This window comes from Carcharodon carcharias, chromosome 20 (genome assembly GCF_017639515.1).
Source record: "Carcharodon carcharias isolate sCarCar2 chromosome 20, sCarCar2.pri, whole genome shotgun sequence".
Classification (NCBI taxonomy): Eukaryota; Metazoa; Chordata; class Chondrichthyes; order Lamniformes; family Lamnidae; genus Carcharodon; species Carcharodon carcharias.
The window spans coordinates 114,552,442-114,562,113 of record NC_054486.1 but is presented as its reverse complement, the minus strand read 5'-3'; the positions used below and the strand labels follow the sequence as shown (position 1 = coordinate 114,562,113).

The window sequence follows — 9,672 nt, the reverse complement described above, 5'->3', positions numbered from 1 at the left end:
CTGCACATTAAGTGGAATCTGCTGCACTTTACAAATACTCCATTTTATCTGGAATTACTCAGATTGCAATGTGTGACCAGCCTGACTTGTTCCTGGCCGGGACCAACACAGTCTGGACATATTAGACCTAATTAGAGATGGGATGTCGCTCCTTGTGGGGTGCTTTGCTCATGCCATTGGGGAGCGTTTAAGCCAACTTGTCAAGGGTGTCGATACCAGGAGGTGACCCTAGAAAGGAATACCAAGGGTCACAGGATATTGGGAAAGATAAATATCACCAGAATGTTATTAGGCGGTGGTCACAGTAAGGGAGAATGTAGTAATGTCTAAATCAGGGTTACACAAGAACACAAGAAATGGGAACAGGAGGAGGAGCCTGCTCCACCATTCAATGTGATCATGGCTGATCTCAGGCTTCAACTCCACTTTCCCTCTCTGCTCCTATATCCCTTAATTCACTGAGACACTGAAAATCCATCTATCCCATTCTTAAACATATTCAACAATGGAGTATCCACAACCCTCTGGGGTAGGGAATTCCAAAGACTCAGCCCTTTGAGTGAAGAAATTTCTCCTCATCTCAGCCCGAAATAATCAGCCCCTTATCCTGAGACTGTGTCTCCATGTTTTAGATTCTCTGCCCAGGGGAAACAATCTCTCAGTATCTACCCTGTGAATCTTGTAGGTTTCAATGAGATCACCTCTCATTCTTCTAAACTCCAGAGAATATAAACCCAATTTACTCAGCCTCTCATCATAGGACAACCCCCTCATCCCAGGGACCAATCTAGTGACCCTTCACCCTAATGCCCCCAATGCAAGTATATCCTTTCTTAAATAAGGAGACCAAAACTGCACACAGTATTCCAGATGTGTCTCACCAAAACCCTGTACAACTGTAGCAAGTCTTCTTTATTCTTGTCCTCCAATCCCCTCGCAGTCAAGGCCAACATGCCATTTGCCTTCCTTGTTAACTTCCTGCATTCCTTGTATGAGCACGCCCAAGTTACAGTGCATGTATGTGAATGGATAGAATGTGGTAAATAAGATTGGGGAGTTACAGGCACAGATTGCCATGTGGCAATATGATGATGTGGTGATAACAGAGACCTGGCTCAAGGAAGAGCAGGACTGGGTGTTAAATATTCCCGGGTACAAGGTGTTCAGAAGAGATAGGAAAGGAAGGAAAGGAGGAGGGGTGGGGTATTGGTTAAGGTGAGCATTGCTGTGCTGGAGAAAGAGGAGATCCCCAAGGGGTCAAGGACAGGATTTATTTGGCTAGAGCTAAGGAACAAAAAAAGGTGAAATTACGCTGCTCGGTGTAGTCTATAGGCCACCAACTATTGGGAAGGATGTAAAGGAACAAATCTGCAAGGAAATCACAGAGAAGTGCAAAAATGATAGGGTAGTGATAATGGGGACTTTATCCAAATACAGGGCAGGATTTCCCAAAGTCAATGGACTCTTGGCTGCTGCCCAAATTTTCCGGACTTACCTGTGCCGATTCTTGCTGCTAGCAGGAGCTGAAAATTCCAGCCTGAAATTGAGATAGTGTAAAGGGCAAAGTGGGGCAAGAATTCCTCAAATGCATGCAGGAGAATTTCCTACAGCAGTATGTGTCCAGTCCAATGAGAAAGGAGGCACTGCTCGAGCTGCTTTTTGGGAATGAGGTGGATTATTCTGGTGAATCTTTTCTGTACTCTCCCCAATGCCTTCACATCCTTCATAAAGTGTGGTGCCCAGAACTGGATACAATACTCCAGCTGAGGCTGAACTAGTCTCCTGTACAAATTCAGCATAGCCTCCCTGCTCTTGTACTCTGTGCCCCTGTAAATAAAGCCCAGGATACTGTATGCTTTATTAACTGCTCTCTCAACCTGTCCTGCCACCTTCAATGATTCATGCACATGTACACCCAGGTCCGTCTGCTCCTGCACCCTATTTTATACTGTCTCTCCATGTTCTTCCAACTAAAATGCATCATCTCACTCATCTCCGCATTGAACTTCATCTTCCAACCATCTGCCCACTTCAGTTTGGAATGGTTGTAAACTGTGAGGAGAGTGTAGAATTTCAAAAGGACACAAACACATTGGTGGAGCCGGCGGACAAATGCTCCTCTCTGTTTTTTGTGTGTTACTCTCTCTCTCTCTCCCTCTGTCCAGTTCTCTGTTTATCTCACCCTCTGTGTTTTTCTGTTTTTATTACTGTCTTTCTCTCTCTCCTGGTGTTTCTTTCTGCTTCTCTCTCTCTCTGATTTATACTTTCCTCTCTCTGTCTATTTTAATCACAGTTTGTCTGCAGTATTTTTTCTGAAGTTTCTCTGTTGTTTTGGTCGCTAGGGCTGAGCTATGGAGACGGAATGACGTGAGTTTGGATCCGGAGTGGTTCCGCATTCCCAAACCCTCCCAGAATTTGGAATCCGAATAAAAACAGAGGCTGATGCAACGGCCCAGGCTCCCGCAACTTCTCCACCGAGTGAATCCCGAGGAAGGAGAGCTCTATCCGCCAGTCCGCCAGGTACATCAACCTCTCTCTCTACCCTGCAACTTGCAAAGTGAAATCTCTGGAATTATCCGCAGCCGCTTCCAGCTCTGCTGATGTTGACGGAGGATTTTCCCCCTGCGAATTCCCCGCAGTTTGAAATTCTCTCTTTTCCCATCCTCGCTTTAAACTTTTTTACAAGTTTCCCAATAAGTTGCGACAGTTCCCTTAGAAACTTTGAGCCACTTGTTAAGTTGAAGTTTGGGGGTGAGGTGTGTGTTTGGGGGGGTGTTGGGGATGTGTGTTTGGGATGTGTGTTAGGGGGGGTGTTGGGGATGTGTGTTTGGGGGGGGGGTGTTTAGGGGGGGTGTTGGGGATGTGTGTTTAGGGGGGGTGTTGGGGATGTGTGTTTGGGGGGGTGTTTGGGGGGGTGTTGGGGATGTGTGTTTGGGATGTGTGTTTGGGGGGGTGTTGGGGATGTTTGTTTGGGGGGGGTGTTTAGGGGGGGTGTTGGGGATGTGTGTTTAGGGGGGGTGTTGGGGATGTGTGTTTAGGGGGGGTGTTGGGGATGTGTGTTTAGGGGGGGTGTTGGGGATGTGTGTTTGGGATGTGTGTTTGGGGGGGTGTTGGGGATGTTTGTTTGGGGGGGTGTTTGGGGTGGGTGTTGGGGATGTTTGTTTGGGGGGGGTGTTTGGGGGGGTGTTGGGGATGTTTGTTTGGGGGGGGTGTTTGGGGGGGTGTTGGGGATGTGTGTTTGGGGGGGTGTTTGGGGGGGTGTTGGGGATGTGTGTTTGGGATGTGTGTTTGGGGGGGTGTTGGGGATGTGTGTTTGGGGGGGTGTTGGGGATGTTTGTTTGGGGGGGTGTTTGGGGTGGGTGTTGGGGATGTTTGTTTGGGGGGGGTGTTTGGGGGGGTGTTGGGGATGTTTGTTTGGGGGGGGTGTTTGGGGGGGTGTTGGGGATGTGTGTTTGGGGGGGTGTTTGGGGGGGTGTTGGGGATGTGTGTTTGGGATGTGTGTTTGGGGGGGTGTTGGGGATGTGTGTTTGGGGGGGTGTTTGGGGGGGTGTTGGGGATGTGTGTTTGGGATGTGTGTTTGGGGGGGTGTTGGGGATGTGTGTTTGGGGGGGTGTTGGGGATGTGTGTTTGGGGGGGTGTTTAGGGGGGGGTGTTGGGGATGTGTGTTTGGGGGGGTGTTTTTGAGGAGGGATGTGTTTGGGGGGTGCTGTTTGTGTGTGGGGGGGTGTTTGGGGGGTGCTGTTTGTGGGGGGGGGTGTTGGGGGGCTGTTTGGGGGGGTGTTTTTGATGAGGGATGTATTTGGGGGGTGCTGTTTATGGTGGGGGGGGTGTTTGGGGGGTGCTGTTTGTTGGGGGGGTATTTGGGGGGTGCTGTTTGTTGGGGGGGTATTTGGGGGGTGCTGTTTGTTGGGGGGTATTTGGGGGGTGCTGTTTGTTGGGGGATTGTTTGGGGGAGTGTTTCGGGGGTGTTTTTGAGGAGGGATGTGTTTGGGGGGTGCTGTTTGTGTGTGGGGAGGTGTTTTTAAGGGGGGATATGTTTGGGGGGTGCTGTTTGTGTGTGGGGGGTGTTTGGGGGGTGGGTGTTTGGGGGGTGGGTGTTTGGGGGGGTGGGTGTTTGGGGGGGTGGGTGTTTGGGGGGGTGGGTGTTTGGGGGGTGGGTATTTGGGGGGTGCTGTTTGTGGGGGGGGGTGTTTGGGGGGTGCTGTTTCTGGGTGGGTGTTTGGGAGGTGGGTGTTTGGGAGGTGGGTGTTTGGGAGGTGGGTGTTTGGGGGGTGGGTGTTTGGGGGGTGGGTGTTTGGGGGGTGGGTGTTTGGGGGGTGGGTGTTTGGGGGGTGGGTGTTTGGGGGGTGGGTGTTTGGGGGGTGGGTGTTTGGGGGGTGCTGTTTCTGGGTGGGTGTTTGGGAGGTGGGTGTTTGGGAGGTGGGTGTTTGGGAGGTGGGTGTTTGGGAGGTGGGTGTTTGGGAGGTGGGTGTTTGGGAGGTGGGTGTTTGGGAGGTGGGTGTTTGGGGGGTGGGTGTTTGGGGGGTGGGTGTTTGGGGGGTGGGTGTTTGGCGGGTGCTGTTTGTGGGGGGGGGGTGTTTGGGGGGGTGCTGTTTCTGGGTGGGTGTTTGGGGGGGTGGGTGTTTGGGGGGGTGGGTGTTTGGGGGGTGCTGTTTCTGGGGGGGTGTGTTTGGGGGGTGCTGTTTCTGGGTGGGTGTTTGGGGGGTGGGTGTTTGGGGGGTGCTGTTTCTGGGTGGGTGTTTGGGGGATGCTGTTTGTGGGGGGGGGGGTGTTTGGGGGGTGGGTGTTTGGGGGGTGCTGTTTCTGGGTGGGTGTTTGGGGGGTGCTGTTTGTGGGGGGGGGGTGTTTGGGGGGTGGGTGTTTGGGGGGTGCTGTTTCTGGGTGGGTGTTTGGGGGGTGCTGTTTGTGGGGGGGGGTGTTTGGGGGGTGCTGTTTCTGGGTGGGTGTTTGGGGGGTGCTGTTTGTGGGGGGGGGGGTGGGTGTTTGGGAGGTGGGTGTTTGGGGGGTGCTGTTTGTGGGGGGGGGGTGTTTGGGGGGTGCTGTTTGTGGGGGGGGGGGTGGGTGTTTGGGGGGGTGGGTGTTTGGGGGGTGCTGTTTGTGGGTGGGGGGGGTGTTTGGGGGGTGCTGTTTGTGGGGGGTGGGTGTTTGGGGGGTGCTGTTTGTGGGTGGGGGGTGTTTGGGGGGTGCTGTTTGTGCGGGGGTGGGTGTTTGGGGGGTGCTGTTTGTGGGTGGGGGGTGTTTGGGGGGTGCTGTTTGTGGGTGGGGGGTGTTTGGGGGGTGCTGTTTGTGCGGGGGTGGGTGTTTGGGGGGTGGGTGTTTGGGAGGTGGGTGTTTTGGGAGGTGGGTGTTTGGGAGGTGGGTGTTTGGGAGGTGGGTGTTTTGGGAGGTGGGTGTTTTGGGAGGTGGGTGTTTTGGGAGGTGGGTGTTTTGGGAGGTGGGTGTTTTGGGAGGTGGGTGTTTGGGGGGGTGCTGTTTGTGGGTGGGTGTTTGGGGGGGTGGGTGTTTGGGGGGGTGCTGTTTGGGGGTGGGTGTTTGGGGGCTGCTGTTTGGGGGGGTGGGTGTTTGGGGGGGTGGGTGTTTGGGGGGTGCGTGTTTGGGGGGTGCTGTTTGTGGGTGGGGGGTGTTTGGGGATGTGAAGTGGGGCCCTCACCCCTGGCTAAACAGCTGCTCATTTCATTGTTTAATTAAAAACCTTCATTTTCCTTTTAAAAACACCCCCCCGCCAACTTGGAACAGCCCAACCCCCCCAAAGTACCCCCCAGGGTGTATGATATACCCCCCCCCCAGGGTGTATGATATACCCCCCCCCCAGGGTGTATGATATACCCCCCCCCCAGGGTGTATGATATACCCCCCCCCCCAGGGTGTATGATATACCCCCCCCCCAGGGTGTATGATATACCCCCCCACCAGGGTGTATGATATACCCCCCCACCAGGGTGTATGATATACCCCCCCACCAGGGTGTATGATATACCCCCCCACCAGGGTGTATGATATACCCCCCCACCAGGGTGTATGATATACCCCCCCACCAGGGTGTATGATATACCCCCCCACCAGGGTGTATGATATACCCCCCCACCAGGGTGTATGATATACCCCCCCACCAGGGTGTATGATATACCCCCCCACCAGGGTGTATGATATACCCCCCCACCAGGGTGTATGATATACCCCCCCACCAGGGTGTATGATATACCCCCCCACCAGGGTGTATGATATACCCCCCCACCAGGGTGTATGATATACCCCCCCACCAGGGTGTATGATATACCCCCCCACCAGGGTGTATGATATACCCCCCCACCAGGGTGTATGATATACCCCCCCACCAGGGTGTATGATATACCCCCCCACCAGGGTGTATGATATACCCCCCCACCAGGGTGTACGATATACCCCCCCACCCAGGGTGTACGATATACCCCCCCACCCAGGGTGTACGATATATCCCCCTCCCCCCAGGGTGTACGATATACCCCCCCCACCCAGGGTGTACGATATACCCCCCCACCAGGGTGTATGATATAACCCCCCACCAGGGTGTATGATATAACCCCCCAGCAGGGTGTATGATATACCCCCCCACCAGGGTGTATGATATACCCCCCCACCAGGGTGTACGATATATCCCCCCCCCACCCAGGGTGTATGATATACCCCCCCCACCCAGGGTGTACGATATACCCCCCCCACCCAGGGTGTACGATATACCCCCCCCACCCAGGGTGTACGATATACCCCCCTCCCCCCAGGGTGTACGATATACCCCCCCCACCCAGGGTGTACGATATACCCCCCTCCCCCCAGGGTGTACGATATACCCCCCTCCCCCCCGGTGTGTTATCCACTTCTGTGTGTACAGAGCCCCCCCCCCCCCACCCCCCCTCCGGGTGTCTCTGTTTCTCTCTGACACTCCCCACTCTCTTGGCCTCTCTACAACAGGTGCCTTTATCACTGGGGGTGGGACAGCTCTGCCTTCCCCAGGTGAACGTTGTGTGTGACAGTGTGAGAGGCTTTTTGCTGACAGGATTTGTTCTGAGAGTGTGCTTTCTCTGGCTTGGAGGTGATGTCCGTTCATTTCTGTTACCTTGGAATTTTCTCATTTTGATTTGAACTTCCCAGCTGTCAGCCTTCACAGTAACATGGGAGCAGCTTATGCAGATCCACCTTGATCTCTGATGAGAAACAATAGAAGCAGTAACAGCAGGAGCAGGGGGAGCAATATCAATAGCAGCAGCAGCCTTCTCCTCACCCACTTGCCTCTCCAAATGACAGAGGGGATTAACATGGAGCTCCAGCTCAGAGGAGGTTATTCCCCCAACACAGGGTATACAGGCAGTGGATCAGCTTTATGGACATGCCTGAGCGCCAATGCCTCAGGGGGCCCAGACTTTTACAACAGATCATTGCTGGCAACTCCTGCCAAGTGGGTCAGGTGGACAGTGTCTCTGGCTCCTTCCAGGAATCTGCTGTGACACCTGGAGAATTTCTCAATCTGAAGTGTACAGGTGGATCTCTCAGGTGTCTAGTGCCATGATTGCCAGCACTGCCATTTACCCCCACTCAACCAGCAGCATTTACCAATCAAAGCGGATTCCACCCTAATAATGTTCACCTCTTATGTAACTGGAAGATTATCACACATGTCTGTACAAGATACCCAGGACGCTGCCAAATCACCCACAGTGGTGCCCTCTGAACAAGGGCAGTTAGGCTTGGGCAATAAATGCTGGCCAAGCCAGCGATGCCCACATCCCATGAATGAATAAAAAAAAAGTTATTCATATCTTCAAATGACATCAGCAGATGGCACCTTGGAGATAAACGCTACCTTCTAAACATTTACAATAAAAGTGACAATGTAACACATTTTTAAACCCCCAAGTGATTTCCCTCCTGAAACTACAAGGTCTTTTTTTACTCCTGTTGCCATCTTCCCATATGAGCCACCCACACTTTCATTTTAGCCCAGAGCTGGAGAGTATTTGTCCACTTCATTGGGGCACTGAATAACCAGGACAAGACTTTCCTTCATCCTAGTTAAACTGGCAGTGTGAAGGCCATTGGTGAAGGCCAGCAGACACTCAGTTACATGCTATTACTGATGCTCCATACGGATGGCCATTCTTTTCATGCAGGTGGACATCTGCGCAAAGGCCTGAGACATCATGGCGCTCATTCTAGAGATGGGCTCTTTCAATCTCTCTCCAGTGATGCACATTGCGGCTGGAAATGCTGACAGAACCTCACACATATTCTGCTGCTGCTTCAGAATATTCCTCTTTGTCGATGGACCGTGAGCTTCAGTGTCAATGACCAGCTCAGCTGAGTTTGAAGGGTCCAGTCCCCTCCGACATGGACCCGCTCCACTCCTGCCTCCGTCTCTAAAATCTGCTCCAGCTCACTTGTAATATGGGAGACACCATGAGACAATACAAATGTCTTGGAAACCCTCCTGAACTGGTGGACCAGTGTGCAAGAGTCATGTGACAGCTGGTAGGCAATAGTTTAATTAAGTTATGTATATTTGGGTGTGTTAGGAATAAAGAATATCTTTAAGTTTAAATTTAATTTATATTTTTTTCTAATTGTGGGTTAAAAGGTGAAACCTGGGATCTAGTTTAATTTTTGAGGGAGACAGCAGGTCTGAAGCTGTTTGTGTACCTGCATTTCTAATGAGATTTACAACTCCTGAAGAGAAGTTAAAGCAAACACAAGCATAGAGTAAACTGTGCTGCTGCTGAGCAACAGGGGTCCAGAGAGGGACACCCACCCCCCCACACACACACGCACAAACACAAAATACAGCAGTTAGAGTCCAGTTTAAAGGAGGTGCCAGGACAGGCAGGAGATGGAAAGGGACATATAGCAGGTTCCAAACTAAAGAAGAAAATCCCCAAAATCCAGGGGAGTGGAGCAGGAGAAGGTCCCAAGAAGACCTTCTCGTCAAAGGAAGGACAGGGGCCTCGAAAAGGTCCTGTTAGTGAAGTTAAGAGTGAAAAGCAGAGGAAGGCTCCAGGCTTCAGGCTTAGAGAGAGAAAAGCTGCAGCAAGCAGATTCAAAGCAACATAAAGGCTTGTGAGAAGTCAGAAGGTCCAAAGAGACGGCTGAAAGTCTGTAAATCTTCGCTATGGGCATGTGAAGCAGTGGTGCAAGGTTGATGGCTGAGTCGGTGAGAGAGCTTTGAACGCATGTGGTGACCCGGGGAGAGGAGCATCAGAAGGAGAGTTCGAAACCCGGGAGGTGAACCCTTGTGGAAGGTGCCTGAGAGAAAGTGAGCATCGGCGGAGAAGAAAAGAGTTGACGTTTCGAGTCCTCATGACCCTTCGACAGAACTTGAGTTCGAGTCCAGGAAAGAGCTGAAATATAAGCTGGTTTAAGGTGTGTGTGTGGGGGGCGGAGAGATAGAGAGACAGAGAGGTGGAGGGGGTTGGTGTGGTTGTAGCGACAAACAAGCAGTGATAGAAGCAGAATATCAAAAGATGTCAACAACAATAGTACAATAGAACACATAGGTGTTAAAGATAAAGTTGGTGATATTATCTAAACGAATGTGCTAATTAAGAATGGATGGTAGGGCACTCAAGGTATAGCTCTAGTGGGTTTTTTTTTTTTATTTTATATAATGGAAATAGGTGGGAAAAGGAAAATCTTTATAATTTATTG

General features: G+C 52.1%; 1 protein-coding gene across 1 annotated transcript in view; it reads left to right on the top strand.

Moving 5' to 3' along the window:
- Nucleotides 1–2,430: 2,430 nt before the first annotated feature.
- LOC121292524 (jun dimerization protein 2-like) overlaps nucleotides 2,431–9,672 on the top strand; it is a 63,432-nt gene continuing 56,190 nt past the window's right edge. The window contains exon 1 of the mRNA XM_041214613.1: nucleotides 2,431–2,520. The gene's annotated coding sequence lies outside the window, so the exon portion shown is untranslated. The remainder of the gene's footprint in view (nucleotides 2,521–9,672) is intronic.